General features: G+C 40.1%; 1 long non-coding RNA gene across 2 annotated transcripts; it reads right to left on the reverse strand.

The window, feature by feature from the left end:
- Positions 1-1287: 1287 nt before the first annotated feature.
- LOC105028599 lies at positions 1288-21706 on the reverse strand. Of its 2 annotated transcripts, XR_001198336.4 has the most exons (4): positions 21564-21706; positions 19071-19120; positions 18282-18315; positions 1288-1760 (listed from the first exon to the last, which is right to left on the reverse strand). It is a non-coding gene; the product is annotated as an uncharacterized LOC105028599 (long non-coding RNA). The 2 variants fall into 2 exon arrangements; XR_829403.5 differs by lacking the exons at positions 19071-19120; positions 21564-21706 and adding an exon at positions 18728-18904.
- Positions 21707-25322: the final 3616 nt, after the last annotated feature.

Genomic DNA, 25322 nt, shown 5'->3' on the forward strand with positions numbered 1-25322 from the left:
TAGCTACTATAAATGCACACTAACGGTACCACTGACTGGGTTCGGGCTAACGCAGGGTTCTCCAACCCTGCTCCTGGAGAGCTCCTGTCCTGTCCAGCCTCATTCTGTAATTAACTTGTCAAATGATTAGAGTCAGGTATGCTAAGTAAAGGTTGGAGTGAATTATTAGAGTCAGGTGTGCTAAGGGTTGGAGTGAATTATTAGAATCAGGTGTGCTAGGTTAGGTTTGGAGTGAATTATTAGAGTCAGGTGTGCTAAGTAAAAGTTGGAGTGAATTATTAGAGTCAGGTGTGCTAAGTAAAAGTTGGAGTGAATTATTAGAGTCAGGTGTGCTACGTAAGAGTTGGAGTGAATTATTAGAGTCAGGTGTGCTAAGTAAGGGTTGGAGTGAATTATTAGAGTCAGGTTTGCTAAGTAAGGGTTGGACTGAAAACCATCAGGACAGTAGCTCTCCAGGAGCAGGGCTGGAGACCCTTGTGCTTAATGTTTTTAAATCTTAGAAATGCCCCTGATCACATTGACTGATTTCTATCCCTAGCCTCTGTGGACTAAATGGATTTCTTTCCCTAGCCTCTGTGGACTAAATGGATTTCTTTCCCTAGCCTCTTTGGACTAAATAGATGTCTTTCCCTAGCCTCTGTGGATAAATCCTCCAGGACTAAATGGCTAAAAAGCTCAGTTTAGACCTACTCTGTTGTATTGCCTTCAAGCTCAGATATCACTAAGGCTCAGCCTAGCCCTTCTTGGTCATATGGCTATAACAAGGTTCAGCCTAGCCTACTATCATATGGCCTTAAGGATCACCTAAGCTAGGCTAATGCTAACCGTGCTCTTGTCAACACCTTTGTCTGATCACAATTGCAAAAACATCCAATAGGTGAGCTGGCAAAAACTCAGCACATTTCATTTGATTGGATTTGGAGTTCAAGCCAATTCACAACACAAAAAAATATATATAAACATTAAATAATGGTGCTAAAATCAACATTGCTAGGGTCACCTTCACTGCTCAGTTTCCTGGCATGCTCTCTCCTTTCTTGGGTTTGCTCCAGCTCTGGGCTTCAGAGAAACTATGTCTATGTTTATCCCTTCCACTTACTGCTTCCTGTTGGCCTACGAAAACACAGCATTAAGACTGTATCATATAAAAATCCCATGAACAATACACTCCATTTGTTGTTGAACATATATAGAGACAACTGATTGATTCAGCAATTAAACCAAAACACACCTTCTATAATATATTTTAGGTTAACCTGACTTTTATTGTATTTACCTTTAGGCACAGATAGGTGGCAATGGTGGCTGTCACTAACATCAGAAGCACTACTACAAGTCAGATGATGAAAGCTGTCAGTGAAGAGGGAGAGGCAGCAACAGAAACACATTTAATAAGAGATTTTTATTCATCAGATCGACCCAAGGAAAGAACATTCATCAAAATTCTATGTGTACTTGGTGTTCACTTGACAGTGAGGGAGAGTGAAAGGATGGCACTCTCACAGGAGAAGTTATGAGAGAAAAACAGAGATCTCATAAACACAGATGTAATTAAGTTATTGGTAGTCATCTGCAGCCGGAACTGGAAGGCAGCAGAGTGAATGACAGCTGGCTGAGTCTGGATCTGGGTTGTGTCGGGATTCGGAAAACACGAGGAGGAAGGAGCCTCACGGGTACTGTGGCTGAGAGGAGCAGGGGATGGTGAAGCTGTGTCTCCTGAATACCTCTAGAGAATCCTGGTGGTCTCCGGAGACTCTGTCCTTTGAGACAGAAAGAGAGATATCAGGTTCAAGCAGGAGATCTGTAACAAAGTATAAAAATATACATACGCACAGAATGTGTTTTTTAGCCTCAACTACATCTGTTATTGACCTACAGTATCTCACAAAAGTGGGTACACCCCTCTTATGTTTGCAAATATTTGATTATATCTTTTCATGTGACAAAACTGAAGAAATGACACTTTGCTACAATGTAAAGTAGTTAGTGTACACCTTGTATAATAGTTTCAATTTGCTGACCCCTCAAAATAACTCAACACACATTAATGTCTAAACCACTGGCAACAAAAGTGAGTACACCCCTAAGTGAAAATGTCAAAATTGGGCCCAATTAGCCATTTTCCGTCCCTGGTGTCATGTGACTCGTTAGTGTTACAAGGTCTCAGGTGGGAATGGGGAGCAGGTGTGTTAAATTTGGTGTTATCACTCTCACACTCCCTCTGAGGGTCTGAAAAAAAGAATTGTTGCTCTGCATAAAGATGGCCTAGGCTATAAGACGATTGCCAAGGCTCTGAAACTTATCTGCAGCCCTGTGGCCAAGACGATACAGCGGTTTAACAGGAAAGGTTCCACTCAGAACAGGCCTCACCATGGTGACCAAAAAAATCGAGTGCACATGCTCAGTGTCATATCCAGAGGTTGTCTTTGGGAAATAGACGTATGAGTGCTGCCAGCATTTCTACAGAGGTTGAAGGGGTGAGGGGTCAGCCTGTCAGTGCTCAAACCATACGCCGCACACTGCATAAAATTTGTCTGCATGGCTGTCGTCCCAGAACGAAGCCTCTTCTAAAGATGTTGCACAAGAAAATCTGCAAACAGTTTGCTGAAGACAAGCAGACTAAGGACATGGATTACTGGAACCATGTCCTGTGGTCTGATGAGACCAAGATGAACGTATTTGGTTCAGATGGTGTCAAGCATGTGAGACGGCAACCAGGTGAGGAGTACAAAGACAAGTGTCTCTTGCCTACAGTCAAGCATGGTGGTGGGAGTGTCATGGTCTGGGGCTGCATGAGTGCTGCTGGCACTGGGGAGCTACAGTTCATTGAGGGAACCATGAATGCCAACATGTACTGTGACATACTGAAGCAGAGCATGATCCCCACCCTTCAAAGACTGGGCCGCAGGGCAGTATTCCAACATGATAACGACCCCAAACACACCTCCAAGACGACCACTGCCTTGCTAAAGAAGCTGAGGGTAAAGGTGATGGACTGGCCAAGCATGTCTCCAGATCTAAACCCTATTGAGCATCTGTGGGGCATCCTCAAATGGAAGGTGGAGGAGAACAAGGTCTCTAACATCCACCAGCTCTGTGATGTCGCCATGGACGAGTGGAAGAGGACTGCAGTGGCAACCTGTGAAGCTCTTGTGAACTCCATGCCCAAGAGGGTTAAGGCAGTGCTGGACACTTTGGGCCCAATTTGGACATTTTCACTTAGGAGTGTACTCATTTTTGATGCCAGCAGTTTAGACATTAATGGTTGTGTGTCGAGTTATTTTGAGGGGATAGTAAATTTACATTGTTATACAAGCTGTACACTCACTACTTTACATTGACAAAGTGTCATTTCTTCAGTGTTGTCAAATGAACAGATACACTCACCTAAAGGATTATTATTAGGAACATCTGTTCAATTTCTCCTTAATGCAATTATCTAATCAACCAATCACATGGCAGTTGCTTCAGTGCATTTAGGGGTGTGGTCCTGGTCAAGACAATCTCCTGAACTCCAAACTGAATGTCAGAATGGGAAAGAATGGGAAAGTATGGCATTTTGAGTGTGGCATGGTTGTTGGTGCCAGACGGGCCGGTCTGAGTATTTCACAATCTGTTCAGTTACTGGGATTTTCACGCACAACCATTTCTAGGGTTTACAAAGAATGATGTGAAAAGGGAAAAACATCCAGTATGCGGCAGTCCTGTGTGCGAAAATGCCTTATTGATGCTAGAGGTCAGAGGAGAATTGATTCAAGCTGATAGAAGAGCAACTTTGACTGAAATAACCACTCGTTACAACCGAGGTATGCAGCAAAGCATTTGTGAAGCCACAACACGCACAACCTTGAGGGAAATGGGCTACAACAGCAGAAGACCCCACCGGGTACCACTCATCTCCACTACAAATAGGAAAAAGAGGCTACAATTTGCACGAGCTCACCAAAATTGGACAGTTGAAGACTGGAAGAATGTTGCCTGGTCTGATGAGTCTCGATTTCTATTGAGACATTCAGATGGTAGAGTCAGAATTTTGCGTAAATAGAATGAGAACATGGATCCATCATGCCTTGTTACCACTGTGCAGGCTGGTGGTGGTGTAATGGTGTGGGGGATGTTTTCTTGGCACACTTTAGGCCCCTTAGTGCCAATTGGGCATCGTTTAAATGCCACGGCCTACCTGAGCATTGTTTCTGACCATGTCCATCCCTTTATGACCACCATGTACCCATCCTCTGATGGCTACTTCCAGCAGGATAATGCACCATGTCACAAAGCTCAAATAATTTCAAATTGGTTTCTTGAACATGACAATGAGTTCACTGTACTGAAATGGCCCCCACAGTTACCAGATCTCAACCCAATAGAGCATCTTTGGGATGTGGTGGAATGGGAGCTTCGTGCCCTGGATGTGCATCCCACAAATCTCCATCAACTGCAAGATGCTATCCTATCAATATGGGCCAACATTTCTAAAGAAAGCTTTCAGCACCTTGTTGAATCAATGCCACGTAGAATTAAGGCAGTTCTGAAGGCGAAAGGAGGTCAAACACAGTATTAGTATGGTGTTCCTAATAAGCCTTTAGGTGAGTGTATAATCAAATATTTGCAAAAATGTGAGGGGTGTACTCACTTTTGTGAGAAATGGCATTAAAATCCAATAGCCACTGAAATTATTACAAATACTATTCACTGTATCTACCATTTGCAAAGCATCCATATAAGCTCAAAAAAGCGGAGAAGTGCAGTGAGTTGAAAAGATTGAAGTCCACAGTAAATAATCTGTATTTAAGACATTATTTCTGCATGTTCTCTTGCACACTCCTGAGGGGCAGGCTCAGATCCATCACAGTAAAAAATAAAATCCTTTAGTTTGGGTTCCAAGTTGGGATGCAGCAACATAGGCACATCCCAACTGTCTACACGCTACATCAGTTAGAGGCACATCCCAGCAGTCTGCACGCTACATCAGCTACAGAGGCACAACCCAGCAGTCTACACGCTACATCAGCTACATTCTTCAATGTACTTCCATTGCCCACTGGCCATATATTCCCAGCTCACTCTCGGTTCCACTCCAGTCTACTAGCACAGCGACTGTCTCCTCCCACCAGCCTCACATCATCAGGCTCTGGAGAAAGAGCACATACTTTTACATTTCTTTTTTCTCACCAACAAAACAGAAGAACTCTTGTGTTATTTATTTATCACCCAAAGGCTAATAAACTGAGGCGTGAGCTGATTAGGTTTAAACCTGCTTCAGTGTGAGAGTTAGCTGGGGAGTAGGAGATAAACAAATTGAATAAGTTCAACAGCTTTATCATGTAAGAATTTTTTGTTTCATCTGTCAGGCCACAGTCCTGCAGAAGACTCTCGTTGCCTTTACACTGGAATTCATTAGTCCAAAGTAAACACTCAGCTTATCCATCTATCTTAAATAAAATGTATGCATCTGAAGAGCAGAATACTTTCCTGAGCAATTAGTCATTTATATGGTTCTTCCTTCACTTCTCTCTCCATACTGATTTCTGTTTTATGCAATCTTTCTACAATTAATGTTAGTATCGCTCAAGTCCAAGTAGAAGTCCCATCCAGCCTCCCGGCGATTAAGAAACACCTCTGTTCTCCCAGCACAGGAGCTGGTTCCATTCCATGAACTTTTCTTGAACTGTAAACACCAGGGAGGAAAATACAGTAGTATGGACAGATCGCTCGAACAACAGTATGTCAGTACTTTTTATAAACAGTCACCAAATATCTGTTACTAAGGCCCTATACTCTGTTGATTGATTTTGAGTGTTGACATCTGAGGAGAAAAATAAAAGATGAAAAATTTACTTGACTTATACCATGTTGGGGTGATGAATACGTCACATTGTTTTGTTTGTTTGTGGCTGTGCAAATAACAGACTTTCAATTGCTGCGGCGTCAAAGTGAAAAATCTAATTTGGCTGTCAGAATTGGCTGGCCTCTCCTGGAAAGTTTCCAATTCAGACAAATGAAATAAGACAAATATGACTCATCCAACGTTGTCTGAAAACTATTTGAATCTAAAACTGATTTTATTTGTATTATTATATGACTACTGGTATACCATCTCTATATCATGGTGCAATAGACAAACGGGTTGGGACCGCACCACCTCTTTCTAATGTCTTGGGATAGTACTGTAGCTGTTATGCTTTTATTTGTCTTGGTGGTTGCAGTGGCATTCAATTTTTCTGCTTCTCCTTAATAATGATGTGGGTAGTAATCATGAAACACTAAACATTCTGTCATCTCACATAGGGATGATAGGCTCACCGATGCTATTAAAAGTATCATGTCAGCCTCTGGTACATGTCCTGCCTCTGTTTCTGCTGTTGATAGGGATACTGTTGCGTAAATAGTAATCATAGGCATGTAACTTACAAGCATAACAGTTCTGTGCGGTGGTGATGACTAGAGGCGCTGTCTAACTCTAATTCAATCACAGAAACAGAATAGAAGTGGTGACACAGTGCAGGTAGTAACCCCCATGTGTCGCAAACACATATTGGTGAGAAGGAAAATAGCTGAAAAGGGAAATACATGTGTGATATGGTCATTATCTTTGTTATGAGATCTGCGGGGAGCAGTATCACTTCAGAAACGCCAGCGGCAAATTCAGCACGGGAGGGGTGAGCTGACACTGACAATGCACAGAGATTGTTTTGTATAAAAGGATCCTGAAATCCACAGGGTCCGATGCTTCAAAGTGGGCCTTACGCAGAGCATCCGGAATTAAAGGTAATTCCCTGAATGGGAAAGTTAGGTTTCCAAACTGCCTGAGGCGACACATGCCGGGATGTGCCCCTTGAGAGCTGCCGTCACTCTTCACTTGACAGTCTGTAATAGCAGTCCTGCATGCTACAAAAGCTCCTGTAGAAAACATTTGGATGTCCCCCAGAGCGCTCCGTTTTGCCACGGAGCAATCAGGTTGGACTTCTCAGGGGCTAGGCCCGTTGGTTTCAATCCCCAGGCCATGGATGCCAGACTTGCCGGTTCACTTGGACACCCACTCACCGAAAATCAAGACTTATGGTGAGTGGGTGCATCGGCTCTGATCTGCAATTGAAGAATATGGTCGACAAGGCATGTTTTCTTGCAGTGTGTGAAGATTCATTGTACGTCGGTCTTTCTGAACAGCTCTCTTATCCACACCTGAGAGCGGGTCGCGTCCCTGGAATACAAATCAGCACACGGGTTGCAAAAACCGGGGAGATGAAAGTTACAGAAGCATCTGAGGCTAAAGCCAAATTGGTGAAATAGCTCCTGTGCATAACACCAAATGACTTCCAAGTATCCAATATATTAAGCATGAAATTTAGAACATTCTAAAACGAAGACATTGATAAATGTTATTTTATTCCTATATCTATAACTTTCAAGCTAAGGAAACATGCACATGTCATTTTTTTCTCCACTGTCCCTTTGTGTTTTTACGAAAGGCCACTTGATGGTGTTCCCCTCGTAATTGTAATGATAACATTCTGTGTTGTCTCCCCCATCCAGCATGCTGAATTCCAGATCGTTTTACCTAGAAAGGCCACCAGAGGGAACCGTGAGTTGCAGGAATCAGCCAGGGTTTTGTGTGTTTGTTAGAGGAAGAGGTGACTGATAAGAAAAAGTATTTCATACCTCATTCTGTAAAAGTGTGTATGAAAATCACTGAAGGTCCTACACATTATAAGGGCATGGGGTGTTTTCAACAAGGTCCTCTTAAGCACACCTGAGAGGTATTCTCATTACAATGTGGAAAGCGTAGTAGACTGTTATGAGTGGGATGAAGAGACTGTGACAAGATATATGAAATAGTGTCATCTTTATGAAAACAAAATAACCCAAGGGTTATCTGGCTTGCTCAAAGACAAAATCAAAAAATGTTTTACCTAGCAACCTTTCGTTTGCTGGTCAGATGCTACAACTGCTAAGATATCTGCCACCATATATTCTGACATTACTGACTGATGGAGTGAAAGGCAAGGACTACATTTACTGATGTAGCTAATGCTGTGTTAACATGCCAGTTGGAATTACGTTCTTACAGTTTTGACTAGCTAACTGTCCAATGAATCACAACCAACCAGTTAGTCAAACATTCCATTTACATTTTGTTATTTCAATAAATTATTCCTTCAGGCGCTTCAGACAGATGTCAGGGGGATTTCCTGGAAGCTGGGTGACATGCTTGACTTGTTCCTCCCACTTCTGTAAAATCCCTTTTAGCTGGGGTTCGGGGCTTTGCTGAAGATCAAATAAGAGCTTTTGAGATTCATCTCATGACATCAGAAAAGAAAACCTTTATCTTCTGATAAAACCTGGCAGGGGGAGGTGTAAAAGCAGGTCCTCCTTGCTTCACTTATCTAACTGCAACACTGTAAAAAATCTCCACAGGGAAGTGAATCCACCGAACCAATCACAGACTTCTGCATAACCATTATTTAATCATTTTTGTTTTGCCCCTATTGCTGGGCTGTAATGTTTATTGTACCTGTGATGTTTTAATAGGGTGAATGTGTCATAAAATATGTTTTACAAAATGACAATAGTCATCCTTTTTTAGCAGGATGAAATTAACTTTATTTCAAGATTATTATGTTTTCAACAATCCTATGGATTATGTCCGAGATTCTATCCTATTAGAGGTCATGGGTTAAGATTCCAGACAAACCCCCTGAGGGCTCTTCTGAAAGCAGTTGGTTCCAGCATGTTGTACTTGTACGTAAGTCTGTTCTGTGGAAAACTGAGACTGGCCTACCTTAAATTAAATCTGTTGGAATATGGCTTGTGCAATAGGATTTCTCTTGCCTCTTTCGTTATCTCTATAACGCACACAAACGCAAGAAGAAGGTAGGAATGTTGAAATGGGTTGCATCACATATCAGAGGTTTCCTATTGGCTGCAGTTATTTTTAACTGCACATATACACCTGATATAAATTATGAAGGTCCAGATAGATGCTTTTTAACAAGTGTGTTAGAGCTGGAGATTCCTGTTGTACTACACACAACACGTGCATAACTGTCCAGAAGTAAAATGTATACAGCTTTATTTCCTGCATTTATACACATTATGCCATGGGGAGGACAATATGCTTATTTTGCAACTTTAAAGCCAATATCCTGTGATTCCCCCTGGAGGTTATGTGCCCTGCTTTGCCCAGTTTGTATTCTGAAGTAATGAATCAAAGCATTGATATGTGACATGAATACTTCAGTGACTGACATAACACAAGAAAAGCTGCCTATGTGACCCGGCCAAACACTTAACTGGTTATCTACCTTCTTTTCATTGGAGCAGAGCCAGCTCGTTAACATTAGCACAGTTGAACTTTAACTTGCATCCTTTCAGGCCAGGTACACAAGTAAGCTATGAATTCATCCCTGTGCAATTTCATTTCGTTGTGATATGATTGGTGTGAAGCCAAATCCACTAGCCTCTCTTGAAAGGGGGTTTTCTTGTGCCAGAATAACCCAGAAATCAGCTCTGCTCATTTTTAAAAGATTGTATCAAGAAAAGTCCGATGCCAACTGCAAAATGTTGTGCCCTTTCTGGCCAGACAGCATCAGATACATGGCCAACACAGAGGGAAACTGTTTTTCTCCTTTTGGGGTTTACTTCTACTGTAAAGATTAATCTTGCTAACTGAAGAAAAAGGATGGAAATAGAAACACCACACAATTTTTATTGGATTTTCTTTTTAATACACGGTCTCAGTCAGACATTTTAACTGCCTACAAATCAACTCAGAATCCCGGAATCCACACTTTCTTCATCCTCTCTCTTCAGCATCACAATCTTACCATCTCTCTGTATCTCTCTCCTACCATTTCCTCCTTCCATTTCCCTAGCAACATGTCGAAACAGCTATCTCCATGGAAACAGCCCAGCAACAGGCTGGCCCCCTAACATCCAATCCGGGTGCTTGGTGGCTCTGCTTATCCACCAACAGCGGAGGTGGGCCTGCTGTCAACTTGTCATGGTGAATACTCAAGGAGGCATGATTTTTCACTTATTCCTTGGCACAACTAGTCGGCTGAACAGAGCTTCCCTAAGCCACAATAGGGGCAAGCAAAAAGAGAGGAATGATGGAGAGAGAGAGGGATACAGGACAGTGAGACTAATGTCATGCCCACAAACCCACTTGCAACTTATATGCAACCACTCCATGAAATGACTTTGCCTGTTGCTCGCTTACCTTAACTGCTGTTTCGCATCTACCATGCTTTGTCTTCCAGAAAACATAAATAGACTCCAAACAGTTTCAAATGTGCTTCCGCTTCCATTTCGTTCCATCCTGCACATGCTTAAGTAATAGTTATGTAATGTTGAGTCTAACATTCAGCCTGAAAGCCTTCAGTCTTTGTCAGCCCATGGTAGAATGTTTTGTGAGGAGTTTATCTTGTTAGTATCCGTGTTTATGTTCATGTGACCTTGTTTTACTTGCACTAGAAAGTACAAAAAAAACTAAAAAAGGAACTCTAAATTGTGAGGATATTTTGCTAGCTCCAGTGAGTAAAAAAGTTATTTTATTTAATTACATTTTTTTTTTGCAGAGACTGCATATATAGCTAATATTTCAAGCTGTGATAGCTTTATGTTAAAATTTACATATAGTCCCCACAAAGGTAGCAAAACCCTTTTTTGGGGGGGGCTGCTGTCAACAACTGTGCCATCCCTGTGTTCCAGTGGGTTACCACGCCTGAACTGAGTGCCAGGCAACCCCCCAGCCTTGTCGCCTCCCCACCTTCTGTGCTCAGTGCATGTTGGGCGAGAGGGAAGTACTCACTGGGTTGGGGGTGTCAAATGGAGGTGTATTTATAGAATCAATGACATAAGAGAGGGAATTACATGTTGATGCTAAAATTCGCTCTCTTTTCTTTTTCCCCCTCAATCATTTTAGCTGTGATTTTCATTCACAGATGGCAGCAGAGAGTGGAGGGAGAAGGGAATCAGCATAGTCACATCAGATAATCAATCAGAAAATAACAATGAATATTTGAAATGCAAGTTGTTTGGTGAAACAGGGAATATATTAAGATCAATAATTCTCTGATGCAAGAACGTGCGTTTCCATTAACGTAAATTTCTGCTAGCTTCACTATACACAATGTGCAGTGTGATGGCAGAGGGGTTTTGTCATGATTCATGTCACGTCCATATTTATTCTGTGAGGAGGAACCATTGTTTCAAGAGTGCTGGAGCCAACCTGCGTATCCAGTTATAATTAAAACTGCAGTTATCTGGGCTGGCAGAGAAAAACTGATTGCTTTGCTGCCTTGTCAAGGTGATTGACTGATGCTTGTCTTCCATCTCCCTGCTTAGCTAAATCCATCCAGCTAAAGAGCCAGAGGTGAAGTATGGTCTTCCATAATGCTGAGTTAAAATACACTGTGATGTTAACTAATGTTGGCTTGAATAATGGCTGTATACATCTATAACCTTATCTCATGGAAACATCCTTTGGGAATCAATAAACTATTTATTTTTCTTGTGAGTGCCCTTTTCTGTCCACTGAGGTAGTTTCTCAGTCCAGTTTGGGGATCTATGGTAAATGTAAGATGGCTAAAAATTATTTACACTTTTCGTGTCAGAAAATGGTCCGGAAGTCTAAGGAATGGTCCGGAAGTCTAAGCTTTTGCCTCTGGTGCACATGTAGTCCAACTAGAATTTGTTCAAATCTAGACACTTTCTTGTCCCCCCAAAAACGCCTGTTTTATTATATTTCTTCACCTTGTAATACAGTCCTGTTTGTGCAGGGTTGATGGTCACTAGACTTTAATGTTTTGGACAGTTCTATCTCCTAATAGTGTTGGTGCCCGTCTGAAGGTGCCACTTCTGAGGACAAACTGGTTGTTATGGTATTCTGTTGCCAGAGGTAACCTTCAACCACCTTCCTGTGGCTTTCTCTTTTTTTATAGCTTTTCTTACCATTTCTGTCAATTATTTTTCTCAAAACAAATAAAACTATTCAGATTAAAAAATGCAGACTAGCTCAAACCAGGATTTTTAAATTATCTACTAAAAAAGCACCATTTACGCAGTTTACATCTCTTCAGCTCAGTGGTGGAATACGACAAAGGAAAATGTACAGGAACTGCTGCTTGATGAGCTATGAGCAGTTTTTAAACTGTATGACATTAAGTCTCCTGTCGACTGAGGTTAATGAATCGAAAGCTGGCAGCCAAGACAATGGCTGGGGTCATTATTGGCATTTTAGAGTTTTAAATTCTCTGTTTTTAGTTGAAGTAGCATCAAAACAGGAATTTCAAGCAAACCTGTTTGCAATGTAATTCTTCAATCAAAGCATTGCAACGCTTTTCCAACACCAACCCCACTTCCTCTGGACAGTGCTGAGCAAATTAGCCCCACCACATGCAAGGCCGTTGTTGTTATGCCGCAACCTGGATTTGAACTCAATTGATGGGGCTTGTATGTCGTATGTTTTTCATTTCACCAGAAAATGTTCTTTAAACACCCCATGTGGCAAAAGTCAGCATTGGCTTTTTAAGACAGTATCCCAAATGATGGGTGGGTGGCTGATTATTTCTGGTTTGCACCAGGAGATGGTGTCATGATTAAAATATTCCAGAAGCCCTTGATAGGTCAAAGTACAATGTTTTGTCTAACTATAGGAGGTTGTCTCAAGATCACAGATATTGTCTTTGCTGATTAAATGGAGGACAGAAATATTCCAGAAGCGTTTGTGCAGTGAGACAAATATCACCACAATACAACCAGAGAGGTTATCACCATTGAGGATGGAATGACTGACTAACTCACAATTCAGAAAATCAAACCCTGTTTCAGGAAATATTGAAAAATCTCAAACGTAAAGGAAATAGGACAAAACATAACAGGTAAGTTAATTGAAAGACATTCAGGCCTTAAATACATTAGACAAACAGATAAACATCATCAAATGTCAAACCCTGGGAAGACATACTTCCCTAAGGGACGGACAGGTAGACACATAATGCCCTTACACAAGACAAATGTCCAGTCATTGGTTTTCCCCGTCAGCCCAGGGGAGACGTGACAAGACACGGTTTATCTCAAGGTTTCACTCAACAACGTGCTCCTCTTTGCCCCAATGAGGCTTCACACTGACAGATGGGTGTTTATTCCCATGGAAGGTCATCCCATGTGTTCTCAAAATATGTCCCTTGGTCCATAAAATACTTACATTTTTAGAATAGAGAAGATAAGACTATGATTTTTATGTCCTTGTGAAAATACAGCTATTTTCTTTCTTTTTATCTGAAGAGTGCCTTGATATTTTGTGATTTTTACTGTACCTATTTGTGGCTTGAAAATCAGTCAATGTTCTAGTATCCCAGCTTTCTTTTTTAGCTTTTTTGATTTTTGATTTCTGAGGACCCCATTTTCTCACACCCCATACCAAATCTATAATTTGCATTAATTAACACTAAAACCAAGCACTTTTTGAACTGGTCAAGCGGGAGAAACCAAACAAACTTTGTTTCATATGTTTAGGCTATCACAAATTAAAATATTTATTGTGTCACTACATTTGCAATCTACATTTGCAAACAGCTACATACTTTTGTATAATTACTATGTATATTAACCCTAAAACAACGTCTATTGATCCATTAGAAAATACAAACTTACATTTCTAAACAAAATGTACTGTTTCTAACAATCTTAATGTGCATACATTTGCATAATGTGCATTAATTCAAATAAAGTATCTCTTAAAACGATGAAGCAAGAGAGTTCCAACCCACTTGATATGCTTTCATATGTTTAGGATTTCCCAACTTATTTTGCATACAAATGCATAATTAGCATTAATTAACTCTAAAAAAGTATTCCCTGAACTGAGACTAAACAAAATGTGTTTCACATGTTAAGGAAATCCTAACTTTTAAGAAATAGTTAAAACAAGCCAGAGCAACTTAAAAACCACTTATAAACAAGTTCTAGTTAATCTAGTTTTTCAAATAACCTTTCTGCAAACCCATTTGTAAATTCTCTCCTTGAAGAAATTTGCATTTTTGTATCCTAAAATGTGGGTAATTTAGACATCAAAATGGTGAGGAAATAAAAAGAGGAGGGAATGATAGGAGAGATGGAGAGAAACAGGGAACTACAGACATGTCACTCTTCCTGGATGGATCCTATGCATCTTTATCTATACATTCCACTCTCTATTGTTCTCCTTACTCCCTCATTCATCATCATTCATCACTCGGTTCCTTGTCTCTTTCATTCTTACACATGCAGCCTTTCTCTTTTCCATCAAGGTCTTTGCCAAGGACAGCTCTCATCACAGAAGACCCTCTGTGATTGGCTGTAGCTGCCCACTGCGCCTTAAAGAGACAGTGCTGCCCACTGCGCCCATTTAAGTATTGAAAGCTATTTTTAGAGCAACCACAACAAGGGACCGACAGCCAGTGGAGATGTGTTTGTTGTTTTTATTTCTAAATAGCTATGAGGTTAGCATTGCTGAGCCATTATGAAAGTAGCAATATTCTCAATGACGCTCCAATTCACACACACATACACAAACACAGACGCAGAGCAGACAAGGTTGAACATACTTCCTGGTCTCAAAGAGCTATTGATTCCTATGGAATCAAGCACAATAGAAATGTCATACTATATGTAAAATGTATTTCATGTCAATGCGCTGTCTGACAGTGAGAGGGAATATGAGAGAGAAAGGAGATAGTGAGGGACCAGGCACAGTACAGATTCTGGGGTGTACACACACATTCAAATGTAATTTATTATTTACATAAATCATTTAGCTAGAACAGAAGCACTTCCAAAAAAGCGGTTCCCACTACTTCCCTGGCACCTTCAAAAGCAGCGTTTCACAGCTGTGTGGCTGAGTGGAAGGTTCAGCTAGAGTCAACTTGAAGAAAGAAGAAGAAATTGTAAGGGGGAGAGTAAAAGGTTATGGAGGGAAGGAGGGAAGGAGGGGGACATAAAAGACTGAGTGTTGGAGAGATTTAGGAAGACTTAAAAGAATGCCAGGTCAACTACTGTACTAGGTTGGAGCCTCGACTGTGCTGCTAGTTGACGAGAGAAGACCAGTTGGCAGTATAAATTGGCCAGCCTCCCTGGTCTTACCGTCCTTTGAAAACTCCCACAGGCACCTCACTAACCTTCAATTTCAATGGCAAGTAGAGTATCAATTGGGAACAGCAGTAATGTTATCTGCAATGGTCATATTACACACAGTATGTATAATTAATAATCAAGTAATAAAATGGCGTTATTAAATCTGAATACAACAGGTGTGAAACCATTATGTCATAAAGTCTACTTACTTCACGCATCAATACAAACATGAAAGGGGGTTTAGAGTTTGTAGTAAGAAAGTCAACCAGAGGATGTATTCCAGAGGTACACGACATCTGCTATCTTTGCAGCTGGAAGCTGAGGGCAAAACCACCAAAGCTGATCCACACCAGGTAATTACCTGCATCTAATTGGCCAGATTGGCCTGCTGATCAGGATCATAGCTATATTGCAACAAATCAGAGGTGAGTTGTTTTCTAAAGATGTGGACCAACAGATGCCACGATCATCAAGGAGATGAAAGAGCTCAACAGGGTTATGAAGTGGCTCCTCACCTGTAGACTTTCTGGTTAACGTTTTCACAGTAGGTATTGAAGAGCAATTTCTAATAGTTCAGGAACTTAAATGCCTTTAACATGTCTACCATTTGAACCTCTACATCTACAGTGCTTGACTTAACTTTCTGTCTATCGGCTGAGTTTTAATGAGGTGGGTCATTGAAACAGTTGATTTGAATGACAATAAAATTTCCACATATATTTTAGCTTCCAATTTCATATGCTGTTATTTCAAAAAAAAAAAAAAAAAAAAAAAAAATTTCACTTGGCTATTGTAGTTTTAAATAATGAAAGTACTTTTGAACATTTATTCTCACTCTTTGTTTTAAGCCTTTAAAGGGATTAAGGGCAAACAGTCAGACGACTCGTTACTAAAAGGAAGGAGTGTGACTGGGATGTAGAAACACCTAAGAGGTTTCCATAAAATTCATGTTCTTAGAAACAAAACTAAAGGGGACTGTTCTAGCTGGTAGACAACAGACTGTTTCTATGAACTGGCACATTGCTTGGGGATGTTGATATCAAAGACAAAAATGGATTTGACGTCAACTGCGCCCAAGCACGGGTCTGTTTTACAGAGCCTCTCTATTCACTATAGTGAATGCATGAGAGTCAACACAACTTTTGCCAAGAAAAAAGGTACACAAAGTTCAGGCTTTTCGGTCGTCTGGCTGAGGTACTCTGGCATGCTGGTTCCAACCTGTCTACTGGAAAAGGTGACTCTAAAATAGAGAAAATAAATCACTGCAGACATAAGTCACCCCTGTTCAGCATCACAGTCAAACAGTCCATGGCCTTTTCTGTTGACCCATAACATTGGGTTAAAAACCCCACCACCACAACAAAACAAACCAATTGAATGAACTGTGACCTTCAACCCAGCGAATGGTTCATTAGATTAACCCACCATTTCTTAGTGAGTAGGCGTTGTTGGAGAGATGGAGAGAGAGCAAGTGAGTATCAGAGAAAGAGACCACATTGTGGTAGCCAGGGCTGGCGGTTTGATCCAGTGTGAATGGGATCTTCCTATTAGTTATGTTGAGTCCTTCTAGTATTGATTGTGTGACCTCTTTAAAAGCACAGTGAAACACTATCCGTTTCCTCCCCCCGCACATGAAGCGTTCAAACAAAGAACTACTACGACTGAAAGCCTAATGTATATTTAGGCATTGAGACTTGAAGAGGTGTGGTACATGGATAATGGTAATGTATCACAACCCATGCAGTGCCTTATTGCTATAGTAAACTGATTACCAATGTAATATGTAGAGTAAACGGCCCAACAAATTCTTACCTATTGTATAGGGTCTGATATACCCTAGTTTTTCTGATATAAGGCCAATCAGCATTAAAGGCTCAAACCACACATTTAATGAAATATACATAAACTATTTATGTGCTGCATAATATTTGCCTGCGGGCAAGATTTCTATTCATCTTTTGACAAGGCAAGGAAAAAGTAGTGTTGTTAAACTGCATAAGTCTGGTACCCTTGCTAAGCATGATTTGACTGGTGGCTGAATTAATGTGACTACAGACTAGGTTAAGTTACCTCCTAGCAGATCAAATCAAAGCGTAAGCTCACAACAGCACTCTCATATCACCTTAGTTACTACCCCTGTTGTTCCCAATCATTAATGAAATGGGTTAGACTCTAGTAAACCGAACTTCAGCTTGTCATAAGGAAAGTTGTTCCCACAGGCAAAAATTGAGATCATCAGCTTTGGCGCTTTTCATTAAAAAAATGTAAAAAAATTAAGTGCTTGCACTTAAAATAATTATAATATACATAAAATATATATTTAAAAATATTTAGCTAGCAATACATCACAGAGTAGATCTTGACAACAACAATTTTCAGAAAGAGAGGAGGGTTTGGGGTGTTTAAAATTATCAAAAGATGTACAGTAGGGAAGCTCCATAGGGGTCTACATCACCCACACAAAGCTTTGAAGGAATCCTCAGACTGAATGCTGAATACATTTCTGCCAGCCCGCCATCCATTGCAGTTTTCCCAATGAGTAAGAGACCGTAGGGTAAACAACCAAATATATTGTGGTGTAGCTAGTTAATTCACATAAAAACACACAAATTAGGTAAGTAACTTGCTAGCAGTGTTTCCTAACTCTATGCTAATTGATTTGCCATCATATTAGCAAACAGGAAACAAATAATGATCCAGCTATACTCAGTGATGTAGTGGTGCCCGGAGAAGTGGGTACACTGTAATACTGCCCCCCCCACCCCCCCAATATTACAGACAATCCTGGGATTTTGCTAATGACTCATAATTGTACACTAATTTAGTGACAAACAAGTCATTCATAAGAGTACAACTAATGGCACCTTTATTCATAGCAACTAGTTTCTAAGTAATTAATAATTTGAATATTTGAATAATTAATCATGAATATAATAATAAATTATGTGTCAGGCAGTTTGATACAAAATATGAAGCAATTTTCGTCAAATAGAAATGACCATATTGTCTTTTGTATTTGAAATACATATTTGAAATACATGTATCATAAATACTGCCCATCCCTGCATAACACCATGTAGATGCATTGGAAACCAAGTATTTGAACTACCCTAACCTACCCAGTTTCTTGTATCCTAATCAGAGGTTTTTGGACTTATAGTACTTACCTTACTGTCTGTAGGTCTGGCCAATCATTGGTGTCTATGAAGAACAAAAAAAACATACAGTATACTCAGTAATTTACAATGAAAGTGCAAATAAGATACATTTACACCACAACAAGATTGCAATATTGTATTAAAAAAGCAAGCTATGTATGATACACTCTTGGCCATAAGAAAGCTGAAAGGTTTTAAATAAGAAATCTAACTAACTGGCTACCAGTCCTGATGTCAGCTTCCCTACCCGCATTTTCCAAGTGAACTAGTTACCTTTTCCAAAACTCAAAAATTGTCAACAGTTAAGTTAGCTAGAAAACGTTAGCTAGCTAAGGCAGTTAACGAGGGAGTACTGCCAAACCGCCACATTGACTAATTGATTTAAGGCAAAAATACGTAATTTACTGATATAATGTACGGTACAGTCTGTACCAATGGAGGTACCAAGTCCTTACCATGGAGGATCCGTTTGCTTTCACAATCTTTCAGAATCTGGAAATGCACCAGCAGAGCTGGCAGTTGTCTAGCTGCTCGACTACGTTTATTTGGTTGGACAAATGACCAAGTTGTTTCATGACTTCGTTTCATAATGTAACGTAAGCCTATGGAAATATCATTTTGCATCGGGGAAATAAAACTGAATATTTGACTGAAGTGAATTAACATGAGGTTCTAAAACCAGCCAATCAGAGCTATGTCAGTCACATATGGTGTCATTTATTGGTGGAATTCATCTTTTAAACCGTTGTATATAGTTTATAATGAGGACTATGTTTAATTGTGTTGTCTTAAACTTACAGGGATTGGGCATGTTCATCGCGGTAAAGGAGATATGGTTCTTGGCACATCTGTTAAAATAAAGGTGAAATAAATCAAATTCATTATTTAAATAAATAATTTAAAAACAGTGTATATACTATATACTTTCAGACACAGTAATGTCATGTAATATATTATTACACATCATTTTGTTATTATGTGATGTGTTTAGTCAAATTTGAAAATAATTTGTCTTCACACAACTCCATCATATTTGGATTTATAATGAAAAAATATACCTTGGGAAATAGGGTATATTATCCAATAATTTTCCAGTTTGATATGCTTGTTAGATGTATTCACTCCCATCAACTAAGTAATGCTATGCATAGTCATGGAGTAAGAAAACACATGGCTATTTGGGAACAAATATTGCCATTTCATAGCCTGGAATGACAATTTTGTTTGGTTTATTGATTAAACAGTTTATTCTCATTTGCTATGTGAGCAATCAACCCTTGTCTTCTCTTGTATATCCTTCTAGCTTAACATAGAAAGCTTGCTAGCCTTGATAGTGTTAACGTCCCACATCTTAATTATAAGTAATTGCTAACATAAACAATATACCCTGACAAATAGTATTGTACTAGCCAGTGTAACATAATATATTATTCCAGTGTGATATGGTCCTTCAATGTGTAAACTCCTGTTGACTAAAGATAAAAGATGTTCCTTTCATGCCAAAAAAAATAACATAGACAGTGCATATTTGACCATTTCACAATAACTTAAAACAATAAATGAAATCACTTGTTATTAGGCCGACTTCTAAACAAAAATCTGTTTTTGGGAGGATTTTAATAATGTGTTGCAATCTGTTAGTTCTGTTTGTACACTGTGAGTGTAACATCAAGTCACACTATAGGGCATTATTAAAAACACACTGTCGGTCTGGAGATGTTAGTCGACACATCTGAAAAAGACCTGATCTGTACATCTATTAAAGGCCTGGCCGGTACATCTGATAAAGGCCTGGCCGGTACATCTGATAAAGGCCTGGTTGGTACATCTGAAAAAGTCCTGATCTGTACATCTATTAAAGGCCTGGCCGGTACATCTGATAAAGGCCTGGTTGGTACATCTGAAATAGACCTGATCTGTACATCTATTAAAGGCCTGGCCGGTACATCTGATAAAGGCCTGGTTGGTACATCTGAAATAGACCTGATCTGTACATCTATTAAAGGCCTGGCCGGTACATCTATTAAAGGCCTGGCCGGTACATCTGATAAAGGCCTGGTTGGTACATCTGATAAAGGCCTGGTCAGTACATCTGATAAAGGCCTGGCCGGTACATCTGATAAAGGCCTGGCCGGTACATCTGATAAAGGCCTGGCCGGTACATCTGATAAATGCCTGGTCGGTACATCTGATAAAGGCCTGGCAGGTACATCTGATAAAGACCTGGTCGGTACATCTGATAAAGGCCTGGTCGGTACATCTGATAAAGTCCTGGCTGGTAAATCTTATTAGCCTGGTTGGTGTATATTTTTCCCCATGCTTCGTCTGATTGATCAAGACTCACTTCACCCTGAAGAGTGCCGTAAGTAACTCTCATTCACATATTTAAGAAAGCTTATCGTTGCTGTCTGAGGGAAAACAAAATCCACATGGACAGCAGACACTACCCTCAATTTAATTCCAAATGTACATGACTCTAAGACCAACAACATTCATACAAAATAGCTTCTGAAGGTTATATTTCATCAATAAGGCATGAGGGGATGTGTTATGTGACTAGTATACCACAGCAAAGTGCTTTTTCTGTGCACAACGCATTGCAGAGTAATGCACATAGCCGCGGTACTTTGACCATATCCGACAGCCCCTCATGTCTTATACCACAGCTACAAGCCAATCAGCATTCAGGTTCCAAACCAAAAGTTTTATAAATCGGTTATATAATAATGGTGTGTTCGTTAACTGGAAAATCTTGTATTTTTTAAAGAGTTCTTTGGAGGTTTTCATCAGACAGTGGCGTTATGCAACAGCACAACATGTGCCTTCAGTTCTGTCGTTCCCTTCTGGGAGGATGTATCTGTGCTCTGTGGACCAATGGTGAAGATATTCACATCATGCATGATGTCTCCGCCAAGATTTGTCCCCAGATATTTGATTTGGATACATTAAACATGCGCACACAAACACACACATACAAACCCACACACACATTATTATACAAATATTTTCCCTTGAGGTGACCAAAACTTTATTCCCCATTCAAAATCCTAACCTCCAAACCCTAAACTTAACCCCAACAACCTAACCCTTACTTCTAACTCCCACCTTGAACCTATCCACTAACCCCTAATCCTAACTGTAACTATTACCTTAAACCTAATTACCTTTTTCCACTCCAGTCCCCACTAGTTAAGGAAAACATGGACATGCACCAATACAGACAGATCCCCTCCACTAGCTCCTCAGTAAACACTTTCCATTGATCGCTAGTATTGCTGTGAAACCACTGACCCTGTGTTCATCGTCTCTTCTCTTCACTCCATCCCATGTGTCACAGTCCCCCGTCCCTTTTTTGTTTCTGGCCTCGTATCTCTCTATTCTCTGACTCATAATAATGTTCCTTTCACGCTCCATTCACAGCATCCCTCCTTCCTGTCCTCTCTGGATTTCTACATTCCTTCGTTCTCTTTTTTTTTCTTTCGATAACAACATATGTCTGCCCATCCCTCACCCACTCTCTTTGTGTCATTCTTGGGTCCGTAAAACACACACACACTCCATTCTGGTAATCTGGTTGGAGATTAGTTTGGACATGTAGCAACCTGGATTACAGTGTTCAGATAAAGCCAGAAAGCTCCCTCAGAACCACATACATTAACAATAGTATAGAGCTAGCATTTCCTCACAGTAATATGTAGACAAACTGACATACATGAAAAAATTATTATGGCTAAAGATACTTTGGTTTAGCTCACACTCCACCCACACTTCCTGAAACATCTTTCATAGCTCAGGAACCAGACTGCAATCTGCTATACATTCTGTATACATTCTATATTTACAAGTCTATCTATCCCCTTCTGAACCCTCAACCAATTTGATGTTGAGGGATGTCTCCCAGCCAAATCACACTCTCAGTACTGTTGCCAGGCCCATCAAGGTCCTGATTGGTGAACCACTGATCTATTCAGAACCCTTAGTCTTTGCCATTTTAGGGACAGCCACAGAACTATTGCTCAGTAGTCCAATGAAAACATGTACTGTTTTCTACAGACATGCAACACACTTTGACTTACTGTACATGATTGCATTAAGTATGTTTATTGATACAGAAATTATTGTTCAATAGAAAATTTCCTTTAAATCAGATTTGATCTCATAACTTCAGGTTCCCTGCAATCTTCTGGCTGGCCTCTATATTTGAGTCAATGACTTCACAAGTATTCCAACGCTTTGTACCTCAAGTAAATTGCGGTAGCTGTTAAAAAAGTATGTTTTCATTAAAACCTAATGGTATTGTCACTGAATGTCCTTCTGAGTCTCCTATATGTAGGGTTGATGGTCACTAGACCTGAATGTTTTGGACAGTTCTATCTGCTGATAGTGTTGATGCCAATCTGAAGGTGCCACTTCTGAGGACAAACTGGTTATTTTTCTGCCTCACTGCCCTGTGTAAGAATTTTGTTATGTATTTATGGAACATCCAGTATTTGAATAGGATTTTGGGGCCTGTTCAGAGATCTGCAACTGACAGCAATTCCCCCTATCAAAAGAAGAAATAACCAAACAGGCCTGCAACTGTGCCACAACTGTGCCACAAACCTTATGCAATTAATGGAATTATCCAGTTTTGTGACAATATTAAAATTGTCATTTTTATGTACTGCTTTACGGTGTTGTCGAGTAATGTAGTAGTAGAGGATAATTGTATTGTCCCTAAACTAGATCAGAAGGGAAGCCTTTTGAGTGGCTTGTCTTGTGTCTTCTGTTTTCTTTCATTCTCATTCATGCTCATATTTGCTCCATATTTGCTCCATTCGTCTCCACTGCCTATCAACTATTATTTCTGGATTTAATGCCTGTTGGAAAATATTGCGTTTTCAAATGATTTTATGATTTCTGGTTAGGCTACTGCAGATCTTGACCTTTATACAGTATTATTGTTAGATTGTGGGGAGAATTGTTCGCTGAATAAAATGAATGTCCAAATGGGCCACATTACTTATACTATCTGTTTTTACCAGGTGACCCCAGGTCTGAATCTGTCCCTGATTAGAATATAAACTAGAATATAAACCAGGAGTTCTTTGGGTCCCGAGGCCTGGAGTTGAGAAACATCGCAAAAAAACAACAACCACTGAATCCTCCCCAAAGCCAACAAATTTGACAACCCTCTCCTGTTTTTTAAGCTATGAAAAAATTTTACCTTTCAAGTATTTATTGTTGGGGTATATTTTAATAGGATGAAAGTATGGTATGAAGCACGATTTGGACTTGGTACTTGATGTAGAAGATCCTTCTGGATATAAATAATGCTTAAGCATTTTTTTCCACTGAATGAGTTCCATTCAAATCTCTCTGTCCACCTATTGGGACTGACTATATAATACTGATTAACGCTGATCCTTACTGGATGATGGGAGTTAATTGCGTTTCTTCCATAAAGACAACTTAAGCAGTGCAGCTTAGGCTGGGAGATCCTTACTCTCACTCATTCAATAAGTTTCTCTTTCACTCTCTCCCTTGTCTAAATCTTCAACTCATCTCCAACATTCCTCTCTTTCCTTTCTCATTTTTCTATATTCGTTGTTATTTAGTGTTAATGGACAAGATTACCTGACAGCCGTTGCCATAGCAACCCCCCCCCCCTCTTGCTCGTCCAGGTCAAAGAAAAAGATGAAGTGATGAAAAAGAACATCTTGTCTAGTTGTTTTTTTGGGTGGGAGAAACATAAAGCTTATCATTTCCTGCACTTCGACAGAATCTAGACTCACTGTACCTCTAGCAGGGTGTTTTGCAATTTCCCTTCAGGAAATTCCACCCGTACCAACAAAAAAGGGTTTCCTTTGAAAAACAAAATGTCAATAAATTAAAGAGACCAGGACAATGGCAGTTCTGTAAAACCTCCATCGCTGCACGTACTTCTAGGTTGTTATGGAGTCATTAAATGGATTACTCCTCAGTAGTTACTCTACTGTCTCAGAGGGTTAGGTGAATGTAGGGCCAATTAATCAGAGGTCGTTGACTCTCATCCACTGCAAGATGATGAAAGATGTCTCTCACGTGGCCTACGGCCTGAACATTCACTTTGATCTTGAAAATTGGCCGGGCGATCAGCAAATCCCATCAACGTCATTCTCTAAGCCAAAACCGCGGCGTATCCCCGCTATGAGACACAAGTTCTACTTCTACCAAGAATTTCCAGATTTCTTCACCATCCTAAAACCAACCTCTGAGTCGAATCTACGTCTCGATGTTTGGAATGTACTGTGAGTTAGAGTGGAGTTAGGTGCCATGCACATCCACACCTTCACGTCATCATAGTAGATGTCCAAATGCCTCACTGTTACAGCTGCTCCTGATCCATAGGTCTGGAAGTTCATGATCAGGACTCAACAGCTTCATCTGTGTTGTTTAGGTGGTTTGTCTGATCATATCTGTTTATCGGCTTTGCCGACTCAAGCCATTTTCTTTTCTCTGATCAAAATATTAATTTCTACTTTGTGCGTGTGTGTTTGAGAGAAAGCGAGAGAGAGAAAGAGACAGAGATTTTGAAAGAGACTCATGAAAGGCTGTAGACATTCTGACGACATTCTGTGGATCCACATTTTACCCGCCACAGCTCTCATTTCACTCAGGTAGTTTTAGAGCTGTCTGCCCTCTTCCCTAACCCTCTCTATTGTCTACCCCTGCCTGTCTTTCTATATATCTATCTATAAGTCACTCACTCTATCTCTCTCTATCTCTCTCAGTCGGTGAGCTGACTGTTTGTTTTCGGCATTTTGCTGACATTTTATGTCTCTTGGAATGCATTGATTCCATGTTGCTCTAGATTATAGCATCTAGAAGAATAATATGTTAAATGTTATTGCATATATCTGAAGAGTTCTTTTATGTATAGAGATAGATATTTTAGTTTACTGTAAAGGAATTACAGCTGGGTGCAATTTTAAAACCAACTAAATAAGAATGTTGCAAAATGAAAACCATACGCACATAAACACACACATAAACACACACACACCAAGTTAATACTAAAACGCAATCCCT

This window comes from Esox lucius, chromosome 10 (assembly GCF_011004845.1).
Source record: "Esox lucius isolate fEsoLuc1 chromosome 10, fEsoLuc1.pri, whole genome shotgun sequence".
NCBI classification, from domain to species: Eukaryota; Metazoa; Chordata; class Actinopteri; order Esociformes; family Esocidae; genus Esox; species Esox lucius.